Below are 23,751 nucleotides of genomic sequence, written 5' to 3'. Positions count from 1 at the left end.
AGAATTATCATGGTGAAATATAGCCTACTAAGAATAAGTTTGGCACCGGCGTGTCTATTTTTCGACATGCCGGTACGAGAGAAGAGTGCCGTAATTGAAACCACGATATATTACATATTAATCGTGCTAGGTCGTTGTTGTTCATTTCTGTGAATAGATATTGTTCGTACAAGTTCATTGATACCTTGTTAAGTTCATTGATACCTTGTTATCTGATATTTATTATATCGAAGACGTCAAAATCGTATATCAAACACCGTAGATAAATATGTTGCAAAATGCACTGTGTCGGCAATTCGCGCGTCATTGACCACTCTCAGATAACGTTCTGTATGTTTCGTTCTGGTCGTCTTCGGGCATAGTTGTTTCATTATGTCAATAGCTAGTGTCCATACACGTCCACACATATCTTCATATCTGATATTAGTTACATCTAAGCTGATCAAAAGCTATGTGATAGGCCGCGTGACAAAAATATCCGCCGAAGCATCATTTCGCAGACACGCGCGTTCCTCATACCCGCCATATACACTGTCGTTTAGTTGGTTTTATTCGTCATAACCAGCTGAAGTTTGTTGCTATGAATAGCGATTGTCAGTTTCTGTTTATACTGTGCTAAAGCAACTATACTAGTTCTATACCGCTCGCGGTTTCATTTGAAAACCGGGAAGCGAATCCCGTCAGACTACCGTACCAGCTTCAAGCACATGGCTGAATACCCGTCACATAACGTGAAATATATCGTGTTCTAATAGGCATACACCTTCATCGATTGTGTCTGTGAATTGTTGTTGTCTATATGATTCTAAATAACGGCTAATGGTAAAGTATAATTCGGAATACATACAATATTACTCAGCGAATATACCTACGCAAAAGCGTGCGTCTGGGTATACAAAGAGCTGTCGTACATCGATATATATCTTACGTTGTAGTAATGATAGGCATTTGCAGTATATCATTATGGTAAGAACTGTAAATATCCGTCTACGAATACTAAAATGACTAATATAGGGTCACAACAGTTTGAGTTATAAGCCTTAGAAGTTACCATACGCGCGCGCATCACTATAGCCATGACTCGCTCTCTCGGCGTCCTGCCGCGAGCTGACTAAGGGTGCGTTCTAGGTGACGTTTTCGAAATGATTTCGAAACCAATCGCGAGAACACGACCGTTCGAAGTGGACCTGGTTTCGGTAGTGGTTTCGAAATCACCGCGTTCCGACTGGTGGTTTTCGCGCCGATCTTCTCGAAAACCCAACCGTTCGTAGTGGCTCTTGCTCGACTACCGAGGGCGTTCGTAGTGGCGCGAAACGCGAAATTATTATCGTGCTAGCAGGCTACTACGAACGTGTATTTTCGCGTTTGTTGTTGACGCGAAACTACCTGTTACAGGTGGTATGAACTTGTCGACATTGGTGATATTGCTTATGGAGGTGGCAGATATTGGATACTGGTACTTGTTCTATTCAGTGAACTTGTAGTTGGTCACGGTCACAGTATATATTTATGTACGTAGTGTGATCTGGTAGTTTGTAGGGGTATATATACTGTAGATATGCGGGTTTTCGTAGTTTATATAGTAATGATATATAGTAATATATAGTAATATATAGTAATATAGTAATATATAGTTTATATAGTAATGATATATAGTAATGATATATATGAGAGTGTTTTTATTTCACAGAGTTGATCATATGCTAGATACAAGTGTACGGATGTCGAGGGGGACAACTTGGAGTGACAGGGAAGTATTGCAACTGGTCATATCATGGTCCAAATCCGAGATACAAAATATGTTAGCATCAAACCAAAAGAATGCTGATATTTTCAAGATAGTATCCGAATTGCTGTCAGAACACGCTATATATCGAAGCCCAGACTGTTGCCTTAAAATAATCCAGGCCCTCAAACGAATTTACCGAAAGTACAAGGATGAGGGCAACAAGACAGGGGGTGGTGGAGATCGTTATGCACCAAAAGTGTTGAGCCCTGTTTACGAAATCCTTGATGAGGTTCTCAGCACCAAACCCCTCACCAAACCGAAATTGTCGGCGTCCTAAACATAGAAGATATGCGGAAACTAGAAATCGCCAAGTTTATGTATCAGTTCCACTGCGGCCGTTGCCCCGAATATTTCAATGACTTCTTTACCTCGGAATCAAAAGCGCACAAGTACAACACACGCGCGTCCACGTCGTCCAAATATCATATGATCGACCGAAAAGATCATCGCTCTATCAAATATGCCGGACCTGATGTGTGGAACAGTGTCCCGCCGGCCATCCGACAGTCGACGAGCATGTCCACATTCAAGTCGAAATACAAGCAATTACTACTAAATAAATACAGTCCATCCTCAAGATTACCGGACCACGACTGACCTATCGATCTCGCTTCCCATGACATGCCGCCCTTTTATTGTCGCTTTCTTTTTCTATACTGTATTCTTTACTTTCATTCAGTGTCCATGCCTCCTCTTTACATCGCCTAGGCCAAGGCGGGTGTCAGATTCCATAGACTACTCCTTGTCGCTTCGACATCTTCCTGTCTTTTCATTGTATCGCATTTTTTGTGGTGTATTGAACTGATAAAATTGCTAATAAACCAATGATGATGATGATGATGGATTTGGAAGTATAAATCATAAAGATTCTTTCCCATATGTATGGAAATGTTCACCTATTTTTCAAGCGATAAGTGAAAAACATTGGTATTTTAGGAAAAGCAAGAAGAAAAAGAGAGGGAACATCAGATGAGAATGATGGAGATGTTGATGCGAGGGTGAATATATTTCAGTTACCTATCAGTCATTTTATTGAGCCATGACAAACTTCGTTTTACTGGAACTGATGCCAATTCTTGACTGCATATATAATTTTAGCCAGCGGACATCGACGCTTACCACAGATGCTCCAGGAACTTCTGCGGCAGAACCAAGGTTCCGAGCAATCATATTTTCTTTCCTGTTCACCGTACCAACTACCTGCACTTATTTCCACAGCATTGTTTCGGTTATCCTTGAGGACGATGGGGAACTGTTTGATACTACTGAAAACTTGCCTGCTGAATAAAAAGTATTTTTCAGGGAACGAAATTTTTCGATTCTGTCTGGCGGCTAGTACTTAAACGCGTTGAAAATTCTACATATCAATTCAACGAGGATTAGTATCACAAAAATCGGATTCAAGATTTATTGGATCAACTGATCCCACCGAATTTTTTTCTTATACAATGAAATCAACTAATGCTTCTCTGATGCGTGTTGCAGCTGTATCAGCATCCAGATTTGCATGACTTTCGGCATTTTCTTCTACAACTGCATCCAAATCGTGTATAATGTCTCTCTGCGATTCGCAGATATTATGCAGCGTTACACAAGCGCCAATAATGATCCTTGCGTTGGTTGGACTAGCATCGCATCTTTTTAGGATGCATAGCCATCGAGATTTCAGACGACCGAAGGCTTGCTCCACAACCATCCTTGCTGAGCTGTGTTTCTGAAATAAATAGGCCACTATGTTACAATCTGGGTGGACATAGGATTTTCGAAAACCTGACTGGAGTAGCCTAAGATGTAGCAGTGATTTTATAGTCATCTTAAATCTTCACTGTTTGATGACAATTACTAGGTGGGCACTGTGCAGGACTAAGTAAATCATTTCAAATCAATGACTTTATAGTCAATTTTGAACCTCAACTGCTCCACGATAATTTTAGCTGTGCCCTTGGAAGCAATTTACCAACCTTAGTGCCACATCTCATCCAATACATCTTGCTTACCTTGTTAAAGGCAGATTTATTTTCTGTGTCACAAGTTTGAAATGGTGTGACACAGAAAGTCTTGAGAGGATATGCAGAGTCGCCAAGAAAATAGTATGGTATTTTAATACCTTCGTATTCCATTGGACTCTGAAAATAGATTCGTTGTTTGAGCAATCAGCATGAGTGAGAAACTGAGTATAGAATAAATGCTAAAACTTCAAGGACATATACAAGGGAATTGATAAGAAGTCAGTAAGTAGTAGATAAGTAGTATATCAGCTTCATTCGTAACAAAAATACCATAAGATGCTTACATCGGGAAACAATGTACCGCCTTGGCATTTTTCGAACAGCGTGCTGTTGGCAAATATTCTTGCATCGTGGCATTTCCCTGGCCAACCAATTACTACATCAATGAATCTGTTGCAAACATATACACATTTTATCCGAGCAATGCTCCATAACAGAAATCTATACCCTCACCTCCCTCTATAGTCTACCAAGGCTTGCATATTGATGGAAAAGAACATCTTCCTATTGAAATAGTCGTCCCCATCTAAATGTGGCCTCGGTATGGCGATGTGGCAACCATCAATCGCACCTATGCAATTCAGCAGTCCTCTCTTAGTTGAGAATGCCAAAGCTGCTGACTCTATATCTCTTGGAATCCGAACACATGTTGGCATGACTCTTTTCACTAATATTTTGCAAATTTCAATTGTGATCTAAATACAAAATGTATGTTAATAAGAAACACATTTAGAAACGAATAGGTAATATCACCTCAAAAACAGTTGTCTTCCCAAGTCCAAAGTGTTCGCCAAGAGCACGGTAGCTTGGTGCACTACCAAGACGCCACAATGCTATGGCAAGTCGACATTCCACAGAAATCGGAATGCAAAAGTTTGTTTCGACAGTCAAAACATGTGGTTTTATCATGCAACACAGCCGCTCAAATGTTGACCTATTATTGACAGTGCTTATAAGAGAACATGTATCACAGTATCAAAATACCATTTTCCACTCACTTGTTTAATCTTAAATGGTACCTATAATCTGCTACGGACCATCTTGTGAGCACCCGCTCCCAGTAGTTACTGTTTGCTTTCAGTTGTCGTGGACGACGTACTGTGCCAGTAATACAGCAAGCAATCAAGTGTAAATGCTGCTGACATAAATCCAACAGTATTTTATTCTGGTTCTTGCGACGAAACCTTCTCCCTTTCAAAATAGTCATTACCGCATACACATGTTGTGCATTTTGACTACCGATAGGCCTACTGGACATGCTAAATACTTGATTACTGAAAAAAATGGAGAACTTTACCATCTAACCAAGCAAGCCAACTGTATATTGCCGACTATCAAAACCTCTCATACCTATCATCTACACAGACGTGGTATACGGACTGCACTAAGAACGACAGCGCCTCGGCGCCGGTTTGACAATCATGGACGTCGAATCACGTCTGCGTTCCAAGTGACTAGTTCTTCGAAATAATTACCAAAACACCTGTCGTTCGTAGTGGTGGCGAAAACAGGCCTTGCGTTCGTAGTGAGGTGTTTTCGGCATCAGACTCGAAAACTTTTGGCACGAAACCGCACCTAGAACGCACCCTCAGGGCTCTCTAGAACGATGAATTCTGAGCCTATACAATACACCAGACTGTATGGTCGTCGAATACCTATACTAAGGTTCATAAGGTCCGCAATTTAGCATTTCTGTTTCCAACAAACGTTTTCTCGGCTTGCTCATGATATAAGTGGCCATACACTGAGCTCGAAATGATTTGAGTGGCGCAATCGGATCCGCGTTGAAATTCTGAATCGAACGCTACCTTGTTTACCGTGCTCCAATCCCATTAAGGCAGTTTTTCGATTTTGAAAATTGAAGTAAAATTTTTCGAAAATTGCAGCCGATGCCATTCGGTTAATAAAGTCCCCGCATTAATTCGATTTTTAGTACGCATTTTATCAATATTTTAGTAAGTTTCTTCAGACTATCGCGGGCCGCACAGTCTAGATATCCCTGAAAGAAGGTTTGGTTACTTCTTGTGACTTCAATTGTAACGGTATAATTCGCTACTTTGACTTTACTTTGAATCTGGATTAGGCATGTGAGGTACGTTTAGGCTGCGTAATCTCGGCATGTTAACGAATGGGCTTGATAGTAAACGAATTTCAGCTTCAATTTATACATCCTATGGTTTTAGTCCATACACAGCAACATTAAAAAGTAGGTTTTATATTTTCAATTTCAAGCAACCTTTTGCGGGCCGTACAGAATAGCTCCGCTGGCCGAATTTGGCCCGCGGGTCGCACTTTGCTCAGACCTGGTATAGGGTATCTTGGGTTTGGAGTGGTGAATAAGACTTTAGATTAGTTCATCATCTCCAATCCACTACTACCATATGCATCGTAGTGCTCCGACAAGGCAAAAGTTCGTTTAATCCTGAAAGTCGTCATTTTGTGGCTATTTCCCTGAAAAATTGCGTTAAATAATCCCCAAAGGCAACACGCTTTCAATATCAAATACTGCCGCTCAATATCACCTTTAATTTTTCACGAGTCTGCGCACACTCAACAACTCACTGGCGCGGTCCCTCGGAAAACAGTGCGTAACGACAGAAAAAAAGGTCATCACTTCGGCTTTCTTGTGCGCGGGATACGTTTTTCTGTGCGCAGAGACTTCGTCAGCAGTGCGCGGCCGCGCACGCGCGCAGCTTAAAGGGAACATTGCTCCCACCCCGTTTGCAAATCGCTTTTCTGGAGCTGCGATTGAATGAAAAAATGCTATAGATGCTTTGCAAATGCACTATTTTGTCTGTTGCTGAGTTTATTCTTACGTGCCGTCATGAAGCTGGTGCATGATATTGTCATTCCTGTGTGATGCATTCCGTATTGGCAAAATAAATCCATGTAGAGGCTCTAAGCATCTTCTGTTCTTCATTTTTTGCTAAATCTGACCGCAATATTCTGAGGTACATTGTGACAAAAAACTCTGCGACTGAAGTTGCCAAGTCGCCAGACTTTGGTAAAATTCCAAAGAAATCATGGACAGAGAAAGGTACAAATCAAATTAATTAAATATTTGACTACCCAGCGAAAATACTATTTATCAAGTCGTACACATCGAATCACCGCTGCAGTTGCACCAATACTAACAAAATGTATATCGGCATAAATACTCAACTTCGCTAACGAAATCACTACACCAATCCTTGCGCGACGATCTTGAAAATCGGCACAGTGCTTCGCTACATCATTAAGGGCTAAGGCCAGAAGCTAGTTTCAAAGAAAGCTAACTTGAGTCACGAATACGAACTCGGTTGAGCCGCGTTACGATTTGCAACTCCGCGCCTAAACTCGAATGGCCAGCCGACTCGACTTAGCAGTGGCTTATATGGTAACCAGCGTATTTACGTAGTAAAATTCATCTTCAGTTCGATATAGGCTTGGTGAGAACGAAGCTTTTGATATTGTGGAAATTGAGAACTAGGGGGCGGGGGGGGGGGGTGAAGAAGTGGCAAACCCGAACTCACGACAAAAATATTTACGGAATGTACTGACTCCTCTTGAAAATATACCTGCAGTGAGTTTAAGGCAGGTACCGTTTCAACAAGGAAGTGTTTTTACGTCATTCGTGATGACCATGACTTGTATAGCGGCAAACACGCACTGCGCCGTGTCATTCAGTGGGCATGTACCTTATGCTTCCTGGCAAATGAAAACTTTCAACGTACCGAAGGCGATCTCATAGGAGCTGCTCGCCGTACTGCACAGAGAAGCTTGCACAAAGTTGTGTTGGCAATATGCCGTAAAAAATATATATTCATAAAACTGCCCGATAACTTCTCGGAGACCAAGACAATTTTATATGTTATTGCTGGATTTCCCAATGTTGCGGGTGCAATGGCACGAAACCAGAAGCAGAAGCACAGTATATTTGGGACGGTTCAAAGATAGCAGGATGCATGCAGTGCATTTTACCTATATTGGCCGAAGCACCTGTGCAATGCATAGCAATACTGGTTTACACATGCTGCAAGAAGGAAGTAATTAACTATTACACACGGGTACCATTAACTGTCGGTGGCAAATTACGATATCTGCAGAATTGCTGGAAACCAATACTAGAGAGTAAAGCGCAATCGTTACCATCGACGATCACAAATCAGTCTTTCAACCAATCAAGAATCCAAGTTTGTGATTGCCCGCCGACCTCTGCTATTCCCCGCCCACTCGTAGAGGGATAATTTCGAACGCTTTGCCCGCAATCTTGATCTTGATGACCTTTTTGAGAGCATCTTTCAGGCTCGTTGATGTCTTTATCAATAATCTATAGAACGAGACAGTCTTTATCAATAATCAATACAACGAGACACAATCACGTGGCTTGCTTAAAAAAATTGAAATTTTCACAATCCTAATGCACATACATGGAGCTTGAGAGAGAGCAATGATAACTTGTTGGAAGAAAAATGGGCATGTTATGCCAATAATGAGGTACCTTGCGAATTGAGTGAATATGGGTAATCATGTCATGTTATATTGCTATGAAACAATTTTTTCAGGATTTCTCTTACAAGCAGTCTGATAATTGAATCAGCTGCATTGCATGGGAGGAAGCTCCAGAAATTACGATATGAAATTGGAAGCGCCCGGAATTATATCAGGAAATTTTCAACGCTTCAGCAATAAGTAGGCCTATGCCATTTCTACTGTTGTTCACTTTTCAGAATCTGGGTAATCTGTCATACCCAATGTCGAATAGATTATCTTGACTGAATGAAACTTTGTGTCGGGATACAGTAGATACGCGAAACACACATCAACACAAGACCTTGGGCCGGAGATCATTTACAAAAGAAGGTCATCTGTTCAAGAGTTCCTCGGTGGGAAGTTGTAGGTTCGTAATTTATTTTTTGTTGAAGGACATCAAATCTCCGGCGAACAGCGCCGAAGTAAGTGCCAAGTTTTCAGAATTGGTATATCTGTCTTCAGTTTGGAACAATTCTGTTGCATACACGTTCGCAGAAAATATGATGTAAATACAACACACAACAGAAAATATTAAAAAAGTACTCCATGTGGTTCGGATGATTATTGTCCAGGAAGATCTTCATTCAGCAATAGTCGTATGATGGATGTTAATGGACGTATAAACAAGATTATTGACAAAGTATTTTTTAAGGATATGTTCAGAGTGAAGCGGGAAGCATGAACGAATTGCAGAGGATGGATGTTTTTAAAGAGCAACGTTAAAACTTAAACAAGGCATTCTGATGCCCGCAGATACCACTCTAATGTTATCAGATATGCGATTAAGTTTTACCCCCGAGCAACATTAGCCTATCACATGCTTCGAAGCCCAGGAGACCTAACATTTGTAACCGCTCAGCTCCGGAGCCATAATGACTCCGGACTATCTGGTTGCAAGGCCAGTCATGCGTAAGGTAGCATGCGGGATGGGGAAAGAGGAAGTGATAACAGTATTGGTGTATGTAGTTGGGTTGGATATGGAGTTGGTCTTGGAGTGTCTTTGTGTGGAGTTGTTACTGTGTTAAGTCTTGGATTGGATTGGAAGTGTTGATGTGTTCATTGTGCCTGCTTTCCTTGTAATATATCCGTGGAATCTGCAATGTGTCTCTGGGTCCAGTCGAACCTGAAGTAACTTGACCGCATTCAGTTAGATAGCGAAGACTACGACCGAACGGCTACACATTGCCTTCTTCTGGCACACTGCGTCATTACAGGTGCCCATAGACAGGCATCCACATTATCTCTTTCTTTCTTACATATATGGTATTTGGTTTAGGAACTTGGCGTGATCAAGACCTGACAAATGCGAAATCGCACTCTAAAAATGTAAAAGCCTAAAGGGCCCTGTTGATGCCTTACTTCGCCATTGACCTTACCTTACCATTGACAAGGGGTGATAATTTCATGAATGTAATCGATTACGAATACAGCAAAAGTAGTCGATCACGATTACATCTATTTTGTTTCTTGGAATTTATATTCAAAGACACAATGGAATATAATATGATTGTGATAAAAAGACATCTTGGAGAACAACTATATTTTTAAATAGGAAGTCATGACGTAATTTACTTACATATACCCATTGCATAATTAATAGGAATTAACAGCCATTACAGCGCCACGACACGCCAAGACATGAAGATTCGGCCCACATGCAACTCCACGAAGAATACTACTTAAAAAAGGAACTTAGCCGAGACATAATTTGTGTACATTGTCCATAGCCGCCGCGATGGATGGTCGCGGCGAATATTACTGTCCCCTTAATCTGGGCCCCATAATACAAATGTCACTAGGGACACACACAGAGAAAAATGATGCGCCCCATGCAAGAATAACAATTTCTGTGTGCGTGTCACGAAAGCCGAGACATAATTTGTGTACATTGTCCATAGCCGCCGCGATGGATGGTCGCGGCGAATATTACTGTCCCCTTAATCTGGGCCCCATAATACAAATGTCACTAGGGACACACACAGAGAAAAATGATGCGCCCCATGCAAGAATAACAATTTCTGTGTGCGTGTCACGAAAGATTTTTTTAGTTTTCTTGTGGTATGCTACGTGTGGGCGACTCCAATATCTTTTGACCAATAGCTGGGAGGTCACGCGCTGATTACTAATAATATTGCTGAAAGTCAGTCAATAACTCAAATCGATTTTCTTGACAGCAAATTCATATTGTATCAAAACGCCTCTGCCACTTGTTGCGAAAATCCCGATCGTACAAGAGTTGTGGGAGGTACTTCGCCCACCAAAAGTTTTATTGATCAAACTTTTAGGGACCGACCACAGTCTGAGGGAGGAATATGTGCTGTTCCGGTCCAGATCCTAGCTGCAACCCACACTAACATGGTGTATAAGCGGATGAGTCAAAAATTGCGAAATAACTTGGTAACGTAGGCCTAATTCGGATCACGAGTGTGATTTGAGATTGGCCACTCCAGTTTCAATTATCTCAGTGATGTGCTTATAAAAACGATTTGCGCGTGTCTTAAATAGATTCGTTCTCTGTATGCGTTTTTTATGTGGGTATTTATATTTTATCTACACATATAGTAGAAGCGTGTTTGAAGCTAACATGGTTATGATCCTCACAGATTTAAATTTTAATCCTGTTCTAAGAATCCGGAAAACATACTTTCATCTCTATAGTTTTGATAACTTGGTTATTCAGGTCGACCAGCCTATGAAATGTTGCCATTGTTTCCGTCGCGTCTACGATATCATCATAGCAACGTTTAGTTTGTTTTAAATAAGCATACATATTATCTCCATTTATTCACTATATAGTCAAATACCAGCAATATTGCGTTTTGATTTATAATCCCGATTTCATATAGTGCGGCCCGCGAATGGATTCAGAAGTTGAATGCGGCCCGCGAGCTCAAAAGTTTGCCCACCCCTGAAATTGCCCACCCCTGAAATAGACATATATGAAGTCGTTACAGCGAAATCAGCAACAAGGTATCGATTTAGCTGTGTGTTGGTCGCCTTAGCGACTGCTGACGCTTTCGTGAGGAGGAAGAGTGGCATATCTGTAGAATAGCCATGTAATCCGGACCTGTATGCCGAATTATGTATGTGATTGCGACTATATTCGTGTTTCGGTGGACTGCAAGTCGGAGCAGTGTAGAATATGAATTAGACTTGGGCGTTGGATGATGTTTACCGCCAGTTCATCAATTTTAAATATGTGATGTATCTGTTGCAGCTAGATGTGGCTGGTAGAGGGGGTGAAACTTCATTTGGGGCCCACATTTTCCAAATATCGTCGAATTATATGGCGGATTGCTGTAACAAATTTAGACTTGTTACCTGAATAATAACATACATAAAGGAATTTATTGTTGTTATTTGGTAGCTGTATTCATTCGTAATTTTAAGCCATTTTACATGCGTCCATATTACCCCATGTTACATATACGTTTATGCTAAAATGCCGCGAAATTTTCAAAGAAAGAGTAATGGAGTGAGTTGGGATGAAAATGATATGAAAAAAGAAATAGATGAGGTTTCCAGAGGATCAAAAATTTAGGCAGCAGCTAGAAGTTTTGACATATTAAGGACAACTCTAATCCGTCACTTGTCAGGAGATTTGACAAAAAAGTCAGGTTCGAAAAAGGTAGGCAGGTTTTGTTTGTAGGGGAGGCTAATTAGTGAAAACTTTTGACTCATAATTTAGAATCTGAGAGACGAGGTTTCCCACTTACTGTTGAAGACATAAGAAATCGGATTTTGAATTTGTGGAAGAAAATCATATTCCACATAATTTCTCCACTGGCAAAAAGATGGCTGGATTGGATTGGTGGAGGGGATTTCGTGGGCGTCACAAGGACACTCTGACAATCAGAAAGCCACAAGCCTTATCTATTCAAAGGGCCATCCACTTGAACAAGCCAATTGTGGATACGTATTTCAAATTAATTCAAGAATTAATGACGAAATATGCGATTCTAGGGAATCCCGGACGGATATATAATGCTGACGAAACAGGACTGAATTTGGTTCCTGGCGTTGAAAAATGTTGTTGGTTGCAAAAGTTCCCGGTACTGTAGCCAAATAACAAGCGGAGAGCGGGGCCAACTGCAAACTGTGATAATGGCAGTAAATGCAGCTGGTCACTACGTTCCACCAAAGGTAATATTCAAGGGGAAGAGACCCAATGCTCGCTTGGAACGTGACATGCCTCCTTCTACAATTGTAAAATACAGTGAAACTGGCTACATAAATCGTGATTTGTTTCAGTAGTGGATGGCCATGGGTTGCATACAAGATGTGGAAAAGCTCTTGCGTATGCTGCGGAGAACAATGTGGAAATTGTGAGTATTCCTCCGCATACCAGTCATTATCTTCAGCCGCTTGATAAAATTCATTTTAAACCGTTCAAAGACTACTACAAGGAGGCTGCTCGAATGCACCTACGAAATAATCCTGGAATGGGTATTTCAAGGCTGGATTTTCCCGAGAAGTTCTGCAAGTCGTACATGAAAGTGGCCACTATGAGGAATGCTGTACAGTCTTTTAAATCAACTGGGCTCTTTCCTCTTGAAAAATCAGTAATTCCTGACGTCGCATATGAGCCATCAAGAACAACTGATGTACTGATCCGAAGCTCTGATCCTATGCCGACTGAAGACGCATGTTGTAGTTCCACCATTTCAACAAGCTTCTGTAGAGATGCCAACACCATCTCATCTCGTTCATTGGACCATGAAAATGCAGCAGCGAGTTCGTTTCAGAATATATTACCATTTCCAGTGTCCACTCAGAAAAGAAAAACAAGAAAGAAGTCGATTGAGACAGGAATTCGAGTATTGACGGGTCAGACATACAGAAATTAGCTTAGTGCCTTGCTGAAGGCTCAATCAACAAAACCAGTTCAGTCAGTCGAGCAAGTTGAGATAAATCGTTGCGCTAGTATCAATGCAGTAACCTCAAGTGTAAGTTCCGAAAACAATTGTGGTACTTGTGGTGGTAATTTTTATGAGGATGAGGAGAATGAGGGTTGGATTCAATGTCACATTTGTGACGCATGGTACCATGATATATGTGCTGGTGTCTATGGTAGAGGTGTAGTAACATTTATGTGTGACAATTGTGCATAAGCAACAAGCCTATTTGCTTGTATAATTCAAATGTTTTTTCTCTCTCTATTACAGGTCAAACCTTGCTATATGGTTTCTATAAATGTCTCAGATTATTATTTTATTTATATTAGCATTTTGTATAGTTCTCTTTGAAGTTATCTCTACTACTCATGATTGGTCCTTAAAACTTGCAGACATTCTACTTGATTGTTTACTACTTTAGTTCTATGCTTTAGTGCTTACAATCTTCCTTTTTAGTAGTACTATTTATGTATTGATGTATCTATATATTCAGAGATATTTTTAGGTTATTTTGTTATCGCAGTTTTTCAGAGATATTTTTAGGTTATTTTGTTATCGCAGTTTTACTGGAGTTATCTAAAGTTTTGACATTCACATTCCGACTTGCTCAGAGCATGCAATTTCCATTGTTTGACTGATTCTTCAATAGGTAGGCAGGAGATTGGGTAATATGGACACGCAGATTATTTTCCTCTCATTGTGTGGGCTGATATTTATGAAGGTCGTGCCAGTTGTCAAGTGTAAAGTATTCACCAGATCATTACATATTGTACTTTTCATAGGGTGTCCGTTCCATCCCATTTTGGAACATATTTTAAAATATTAAAATAATTACAAATACTTCGATGGAGCGGCGCTACGCGCGACATCGCGTGTCACAAGATTAATCCACTTAATCAAAAAACAACAACGAAAAACACAACCTTGTTCAAAGGTGTCCGTATTCGACCACCCTACTATACGATACGTCACCTAGCAGTGCGGCACCTTTCACTTCGAGAAGACCGAGGGCGAGGAGAGACGTTCGTTGCCACAACAAACGCATTGTACCTGGAAACACGATGGGCGAGCTAACGTTCCATAGGTTTCTCCAGAACCTATGTTCACAACGCCCTTATAATCTACGTTCCCTGTACTAAATATCTAAGCGCTCATATGGTAGCTCTTTCCGACGGCCATACGGCGCTTGGGACTGTTTCTGGGATCACATGATTGCAAAATGGTCATGTCCCACTGTATCCCTAGAATTTAAAGCTTCAATAGTGATGCATTTTGGCTCACATTCGATAGTTGTGCCAGTAGAGGTACAGATGATCGAAAGCTTTCGTTTTGTTCAGTGTGCACGGTCGCTGTTTAAACTGACCAGACGCCTACGCGTCCGGGCTGGTCAACGGCTTCTACATTCAGCCGACTCGCTGTCAAGCATAGGACTTGAAATCGCTGGGCTTTGGTATGTCTGCTGGCAGGCTAAACGATACAAGCGCATCGACAAACGTCCACTGTACATTTTGAGGTTTTATTGTGTCCCCTGACGGCCACAACTCACCCTACCGTGGGTGAGATAGGAGCGTCAGGGGTTACACATATTCTGTTATTGGTCTTACTCCAGTTCTACTGTTGCTTTATCATCACACTCTCTCTTCAAGCTGATGTTCGAGCTCGTCGAGAATTTGTTCTGTTACTTGTTGGTTTTCGAGTCTTTTCCCTTTTTTCAATCTTATTATGGTTGATTTGATTATCCAATCGTTGTCTATGTGTTTTCCCTCTTTCTTTTTGAGGTTTTGTCCCTTCCACACTGCTTGCTTGAAGACTTATTATTTTGATCAAGGCTATGGTTCGGCTGTGTGTCAAGGTTTTCGACGGGTTCATTCGGACTACTAGTTGGTTTCCTGGTGTCCTAATTTCCCTGTTTGTTGTGCTTTTCCATGCGTTCAAGATTTTGTTGAGCACGCTTGAGCTTTGAATACATTTCACGAAGCGGTGGTCGTGAGTTTCTGGTCTCAGGCCGCAAAGTTCGCAATATGTTGTTAAGGTTGCTAGATGCGCTTCAAGTCTGAAGTTTGTTGGGAGGAGTCCCTGTGCAATATCCCAATTTAAGTTCCTTTGTTCTTAGGTCAGGTAACTTTGGTGGATATTCTCCTAATTGGTGCCTTTCATGTCTGAGATTTCTCTCTTTAGATCCCTTTCTAGAGGGTCTTTGTATATGTCTTTCCTTTTTTGTGTATGTCCTCAGTTTTGATGCCCATCTTCTTCATGTTTTTTTCGAGCCGCTTCCAGTGGAAACGGTAGTAGTGTATGCGGTGTGTTATTGGACATGGCTTCTTTCTTATACCTTCTCAATTGGAAGGCAAGTTGATGTTCTAGCCTTTTTTGCCATTCGTCGCACTGCTTTTTGTTCATTCCTGATGTAGTGGATTCCTGGTTTTATGAATGCCAGGTCGGTTTGTCTCGGAATGTCGATCAGGTTTAAGCCTCCCAGGTTCTTGGTTGGGAGTAGTTGTTTGTATTCCTTTGTTTTTTCGTTTTTTTTAGTATGAAGGATTTGACCTTTTCCCTTAGCTTTTTGGCTATGGCACTGGGGCACAGGGAGGGAGGATGCTCAGTGCTTTTCTACAGCCCCCCTTCTCCTAAAGTTATCGAGATGTCGTCAGCATATGAAGGCGTGACGATCTTATTTCGAAGTCCTGTTAGTTTATATCCTTTTATGTCGTCAATCCGGCTTTGCAAGAGCGACTCTGCACTGTAAACTAAATAAGTGTAGTTTCGGGGTATCACACCCCACTTATCCACGTGAAGGGGTGGATTTGCAGTCGATACAAATTTTGGGTGTCACTTTTGGCAATTTCACCTTAAAAAATCAGGTGATAATTGCCAGAATACACCCATAAACGAATGGCATCGGGTGTAGGGCCACGCCCCACGGGGTGTATATTATCACCTGTATGGAAGAGGTGTGTTTCGTCAAAAAACAACCGACTACGTTGGACACGAGTGGTCGGGAACCTTTTATGTCCATATTGGACCTATTTTTGCATTTTAACTCTAAAAGAGCCATACATGTCAATCAACTGTTACGTCAAAATTTAAATCCGTGGCATATGGTTGCACTAATTCGAACTCACTACATGGGATTCGTCAAGTGCGCCACATTTCCTGTAAAAACTCGTACTAATCATGCTGGTTGCCTTATTGCATTGTGTGTGCGTGCGTTGGGCTGATGAAAATATAATCCGACGATTGATTGATTGATTGGCATGATATAAACGACCCCTAATGTCGCACGAGTCATGTACTTTATTTTGATTCTACTTAGTCCGGACTGATTCCGAAAATCTACAAACTGATCGAATTCTCCGTTCTCAAAGTATTCGGCGGTAATAGATAACGTTGCGTTACACTATAGATAACTAACCTACGGATAGAAACCCAACACCCATCGTCACGCTTGCTTGCTCGGAGGAAAATACTGCTCAGCAATCTGAACTCAACGTAATTTCCAATCCCATAGCTGACGACCCTAGCGCTCAAATTAAATAAAGTTGATCTTATTAGAAAGCTACTGTCCCACTGATTCCGAAAATATACATTAAACTTTCATCAAGACAAAAACATTTGTCCTCTTCTGACTTTTTTGAAAGTGTCCTCGGAGGACGCCCTTTTGTCCTCTCTTTTGAGGTTTTGTCCTCTTTTTTGAAAATTTAGGTCAGATTTAGAGCAAATTGCGAGTGATATGCCGCAAATTAGCACAGAAGTGAAGCTCCGGCGGGTATTTCGGAGTGAAAAAGGTGATTTCAGCTCTGAGCGAAAAGATGACCTTTTTTAGTCATCCACCTGGCTATGTTGAGAGAAAAATGGTATTTTGAGCTCTGAGCGGAAAAGATGACCTTTTTTTCTAGTCAACCGATCACAAAGTGGGAAAAAATAACCGGTTTTTGAGAATTTCACTCCGGTTTTGCAAGTTGCAAATTTCTGAAAAAGTGTCCTCTTTTTTGATTTCCGAAATGTGGTAAGCCTATTCTTTGGTCATACACTGGAAAAAAGTTGGAGCAAAGCAATCATCAAATCATAGTAATCAGCATAGCAATAATCAAATCCTAGTAATCAGCATCAAATCTCAACAAATTTCTTGACTCAGCTCCTAAATTGGGCTCCTGAAATATAGTGAACCAAGCAGTGCGATTTCCATGCGTGAAAGACTATGAAACCGCGTATTCCACATTGCAGCAGCTCCATCAATGATAATTCTGACGGGATGGATTCGGCTCCTAGTCAGCTGAAATCGAACTTCAAGGAATTTATTTAGAAAGCTCGAAATATTCCGCGATGTCTATCAAGTTGACGCACGACGCAACAGGCGGAGAACATTTACCGCGAACAGGATTTCGCACAGGGAGAGTGTAAATTAGAAAATCCCATCCACGAGATATATTGCCAGTTATACCGCATCGATATCGATAGCACTCAAACTATTGAAAGTTTGAACTCCCTATACTGGGTTTTCCCAAAATATCTCAGTGGCATCTCTGGACAGTTGAAATGAGCTCGCACGGCCAGATATTCTATCACAAACATCATTCTGCAGACGTGCGTTTTAACGTTTTAGCTCTTACAAAGCTAATACATTTATATTTTTATATTTAACTTCGCTTACAAATATCAAATAAGCTTAATTATCATGTTTCAAATCCAGATAACGACTAGGTCTTGTGCAGTAACTTCGTCATCATCCATCTGGAAATATATAAATTCACGTCAGGAGATGCTATTGAGCTCGTAGTTCTTCGGGCCCCTAGTGTTTTCACTTCTTGATGATTTCACATCTGCAGTGGCTGGTATTGTGCTGCTGGTAATTTTGTGGTTTGACTTCTGTTTCATCATTCGGAAAAATTGGCCAGGTTTGCGACCAAATAACAGGTTTTGGCGGTATTGCGTTTCTCGTTTTTTAAATCGCTTCAATCATTGTGCTTTGGCGCATATTTTCATTTTTAATTCTTCTTGCAACATTGTCACATTTTCTGTTGACTGCAGTTTGGTTTGGTGCTCCAGTTCTATTCTTTCTACTTTGCGGGAAACATTTCCTTTTAGTTCTGAGAGTATCGCAACATTACACCTCGCCACCTCGGTTTTGCGATTTTGTTTTCAATTCTACGTTGCCAAGCTTGCGTATGGCTTTGCCTGTTTGTTGATAGAAAACCACTGCAAGATACCAAGACCTGATATAACTGCTTCAGTGCTGTCAATGAGGCTGTGAATGAGGTTGTTGTTCGTTAAGGGACATTGTGGTCCTTCTTGTTTTTCATTTACAATGGCAGGTATGGTTTCAGTCAAAACTTTGTTCGCTACTGCAATACTAGTTCTCAGTTTCTTTGTAATTTGTAGGTCACCTAATAAATGCACTCGGTCATTTATATCCAATGTGGAGTTCATTTGGTCGATAATTTGATTTTTGATCTCCAATTCTACTAATTCCGTGTCCATGTCCCCAAAGTCAGATGTTGTTGGTTCATTCGGATGCTCGATGGTATTTCGTAATTCTACATCTGTGCAGTTCGGGTCGTCAAGTGGTTGTTGCGGATCTTGGATGAATTGAAGTTCTGGGGTATTGGTTCTTAACCTATTTCAGACACGCCCCCTTCAAGATAGTGAAAAATTCCGCGCCCCCCCATATCGTCATATCACAATTTAATTCAACTGGGATGCTAGCAACCCCAGCAGATTGTATGATGGCATGGGAGGTTATGACTGTTGATGAGAGAATTTAAAAATATGAAATTTATAGATACACGCGTGAATTGGTGGTAAATCGTGAATTTTTTTTCCTCCCCTTCAGATGCTTCCACGCCCCCCCCCCCCAGGAGGGCGCACCCCCAGGTTGAGAACCACTGTTCTAGGGCCTCAGAATGTTCATGATTTGTTGCAAATTTCGCTCTCGATTTATGCGAGTTCTTGTTCTGATATTTTTTATTACACAGCGTCCCATAGTTGCCAGGCTATTGGCAGTCATGGTTGGAGAGTTGTTTGGTCTCTTTCCGTTTTTGAAATGTAACATCTCATTACGTCTTCACACTCTTCTTTACTCCATCTGTGTATCTTGTTTTTGCTCTTTTGTAGCAGAGCTGGTTTTTGAGCCACAGTTCGGAGTTGCACAGGCGCCCTGTTGAGAAATATCTCTCTTTGGTGTTCCTGCGTTGTCGGAGTTGACGAGTTCTCTTGCCTGTTCCTATACGGGGCGGGCCCTGGTGCGATATATTTAGATCGTTTGGCAGGCATCTACAGCAGTGCTGCGTCAGTTGGAAGTTCTAACCAAATATTATTAATATTACTAATAATATAAATATTATTAATATTACTAATAATATATTCTTTATTCACAGTAAAACTGGTAAATACACACATAATCCGGAAGAAACCTGCCCTCAGAAGGAAAATTGCCGGAATGGAGTAAATTGCCGGAATGGAGTAAATGTTTTGAATTTCAGTAAACAGTCAAATTACAGAATTGCGGCAAATGAAGAATTGGCAAGGGTAGAGATGATTGAAATTGAAGAATCAAAATTACAGAAATTAGACTATGCTGTTATTCACGCGCACAAGTGTAATTTTAGTCCAGTTCTGCATTAAAGGCCTTCCGAAGAATATGCACACTTGCACAGTGCCAGATAACGTGACCTTTGCGAATCCTGTCGAATCGAACGTGACCCGGAATCTGTTGGATATTCACGAGTCTGTTATTATTATTATTATTATTTTGATGGTGGCGCTTATGACTATGACCGATTAGGTCTTTTTTCATCACGTTCATGTTTACTAGCGTACACAAGATTTTACAGGTATTTTGCACACGATAAAACAAATTCCGCCACCGGAGTTACCAGTTGGGGAGACGTGAGAACATTTTCAAGTGGAAATACGATGCTGCAATATGTGCACGATTCTACTAGAACCGACGGTGAAAATCAAATCGAGATCAGTATAACAATTGGGGGTAAGAAACTCCGTATAATCAATCTTGGACTCGGTACTAAATTAGTGCATTCTGAAATATTATTTGTGATAGCTCCTTGAGAGAATGCTGGAAACTTCCTCGCAATGAAGTCGCAACCATGGCGAATTTGATCGCCACGCAAGATCTTTTCAGAATACTCTCTGAGAGACTCTGCCCATCTGCTTTCCAAAGACTGGACTTGTCCAAAAGTACTTCCGTACTCTGAGTGGCTATCAATTGCGCGATATCATCTTTATGTACTTTGAGATCATCTGAAGTGCACCCATGTTTTTTTATCCAGAAATCCACATCACGTATTATGTGATTACTGCAAATGACGTTGGTGAGATTTGGGAAGTGATTTCGCAATGCTTTTGGTATTCCCTTTTCTCTGTATGTGATGACAATGGGGATATTGGTAACTTTTGAGAATCCCATACCACTGAATACGACATTGATGAAATAACAATGACGTAAGAAATACTTGTGTTCATGAATCCTAAATGTAACGGGGTATAGATTGCGTCACTTTTCAATAGCACATTCCGACAAACAACTATAAGTGTAAAAGTCCCAATGTTGAAAATGTTGTGTCGTAAGATAATTGCGGTGCTTTTTCGCATTATGGCAAATATTTTCACCCTGCTGCCGGACTTGTGGCCTGTCAATTGTAGCATGTAGGGTAGAGTGGGTCAAAACGCCTATTGTAAGGGAGAAACGCCATAAAATCCTCCGTGCTATTCGAGTTGTATCAACGCGAGATATCGTACCTAATTCAATATGAATGTATGGAAAGCTTATGTATGGAAAGTTTATCAGCAGTAACATCATGACTCATCCATGTTCGTCAAAACGCACACGAAGGTGTTTTGCCCTACTAGGTCTTACAATTTATCCAGTGATACTCTGTTACGGATTTCTTTTTCATTCGCATGCAATTATACATGCCCATCATAAATCGGATCCTATACAAATGTTGCAACCCAAACAGGTAATGGACAAAAATCTAAAATCAGACGTGCAAAGGCAAATACTGTGCTGAAGTCAGTCAGAAAGGTCGTGGTCCGCAAAATCACAATTTTGACAAATGATGTCCAAGCGTACATTATTGATGTACCCAACTACCCATAAATGACAAATCAGACACTGAATGCATTTTTCCCCGGGCCTACTATTACGGAACGGCTCACTGCAAATCAAGCAAGGCCATTCTTCGCCTCTTTTGTTTTTGGGTGGACATTTTTACTTCTCCTTTTTCGATCTCTTTCCAACCGGTTTCAGAGATTTAATTTTTTCTTGCAGAGCGTTTTAGTAACCGGCTTTGATGATTTAATTTTTTTGCAGAGCGTTTGATAAGGTGATGACGTAAGCACTTCTGAGTTTTCTGCTTTCCTGGATCTTTTTCGTTTTGTGACTGATTTAACCGGCGAACATAGCTCGTCAATAGCTTCCTTCCCTTGCCTCCGAATTTTTTTGAAGTTGAAGGCATGGGAGTGGATTTAACTACCTCACAATCCGTGTTTTGGTGGTTCCTCCCACTTCAAGTATACTTGGGTCGGTAGTGGAGGAATTATCTTGGCAGTTGTTAGCATTTTCGGCATGTGGGTCTGGCTCATCGGTCATTTCGGACAGTCTTGATATGCTCATCGGAGAAGCAAGTGAAATTTACGAGAGAGGTGGTAAACGAAGATACGAAATATGAAGGAGTTTTACGATTCTTTTTGTCTTTTATGAACTTGAAGCTCCGATTTGAGTCAAAGACGAAAAGAATCGGAAAAATTATATCCAGATTAAAAGAGATCGTGAACAAGCGAAAGCGTTAGGTCGGAGAGCGTAGCGGGAAATTCCGAAATGGAGAGCGTGGTCGCGTATGGTGCTTCTCGACAAACCTCGCAAGATACGAAAACGAGATAGGAAACTGGAAGATCTTTATAGGGCCTGCAGAAAACGATGGTGGATCCTGTGTAGCCCGTGGCATCATTTGACCAGCGGGCCAACAAAACCAACAGATTTGGTCCGCGAGAAAAACCGAAATATGGAAAATCATCGACGAATTGGGCATTGAATTACAAGATGTATACCTGAAGCCGTTAAAAGCAACCAAGGAAGACTACGTACGGTATCTGTGGAAATAGATATCGAGAACATCCCCAAGAATCTACTAAAATGGATAGTTAAAAAGCACGGGAAACCACTGATCGATCGGGAATGGTATTAATTGAAGAGTTTGGCTACACGGGCGTGTCAGCTAGACGAAGCTACGACCTGTGGCCAAGAACAAAAATGACAAGAAAAAACTATTGAAGATACTAAAGAACAGAGAAGTACCAGTCATGACTGGTATGGAAGCGTATAGTATAATCATGAAGATTTTACACAACGCAGACTGGAGTATGTATGGATCAGAAATAACTGCGAAGGAAGCAGAATGCGCACTGCTGAATAGCGTGCTAGGAGCAAGATCTGGCGAAGTAAAAAGAGGCCCCCATATTCTATTGGAGGGGGCAGCTGGAGCTGGGAAGACACTTTTGGGACAATTATTGTTCCCGAAAGAATTGGCATCCATTATCCCAAACGATAGTGAGGGAGTGGGGCAGCTGGAGCTGGGAATAGATCACTGTGTGGTCAAAGTAGACGACTCAACTGACGCTTTCTGTGGATCATCGCGTTTGCTGGGTAAATTGTACACAATGGCATTAATTGAAGAGTTTAAGCTAAACGGGCGTGTCAGAACTGACGTGTAGACGAAGCTACGACCTGTGGCCAAGAACAAAAAATGACGAGAAGAAAGAATTATTGAAGATATTAAAGAACAGAATGCACCAGGATAATTGGACAGTAAAAGTGTACAGCACGAAACGTGACAAAGATGTAACAATAGCCTTTATAACATCAAATGAGCTACCTAATGTGGACAAATTCGGAGTGGTAGCGGACTCCGGAGGAGCAAAAAGAAGATTTATGGTGGGGAAATTCCAAAGAAGAAGGAAGATAAGGAAAGAAGGAGAATAACAAGCACAACAACAGACGAGCTGCAGGTGATCTGGGTGCGAAAAATAGATATGCGAAAAGAGCGGGATTTTGCAGTAGCAGACTGCAATGAAGACGTAATAAAAATGGCGGAGAATATCCACGAAACCAAAGACGAAATGAACGAAGAAAACGGGATTAACAGAAGATCTAAACGAAATTGTATTACACAACTGAGACGTACCATCAACGTCATATGGAATAAACGAAGGAGAAAACACCCGAAGAAGGACGACATGGGACGACCTAGGAGATGGAGTGGAAGATGAAATGGTGAAGGTTGCGGAGAATGCTGAAGCAAAGAAAATTCTAGAAGATATATTCTGCGAGGAGACGCAGCAGACTACGTTTAATGGATTTTAGTTGTTGTTTATAATAAATTTGCCTACCCAAAGAAAAAGGTAGTAAGTTTTAAAAGTAGAGTGGGCAAGAGAGGAAGGAGAGATACTTACACTCAGGTGTTATAAAATCACGTGAAAAAAAGTGGGTGTGGGAGGGCGGGTGTGTTTTAGACAAACTAAGAAACTTCGA

General features: G+C 41.1%; 2 long non-coding RNA genes across 4 annotated transcripts in view; one reads left to right on the top strand and one right to left on the bottom strand.

Annotated features, from left to right (window-relative positions):
• LOC145447834 (uncharacterized) overlaps nt 1–3,130 on the top strand; it is a 232,404-nt gene extending 229,274 nt beyond the window's left edge. Inside the window, exons 2-5 of one of the 3 annotated variants that reach the window (XR_013917715.1) lie at nt 1,691–1,801; nt 2,726–2,787; nt 2,888–2,944; nt 3,008–3,130. This is a non-coding gene — a long non-coding RNA (uncharacterized LOC145447834). The other 2 variants (XR_013917713.1, XR_013917717.1) reach the window with 2 other exon arrangements.
• The window catches only part of LOC145447847 (uncharacterized), a 287,550-nt gene that overhangs the window by 62,917 nt on the left and 200,882 nt on the right, over nt 1–23,751 (bottom strand). The gene's annotated exons all lie outside the window — the stretch shown is intronic.

This window comes from Botryllus schlosseri, chromosome 10 (genome assembly GCF_051294905.1).
Source record: "Botryllus schlosseri isolate E-star chromosome 10, Bs_hap1, whole genome shotgun sequence".
Lineage (NCBI taxonomy): Eukaryota > Metazoa > Chordata > Ascidiacea > Stolidobranchia > Styelidae > Botryllus > Botryllus schlosseri.
Note: the sequence above shows the minus strand (reverse complement) of the source record. Positions and strands in the feature narration are given on the sequence as shown.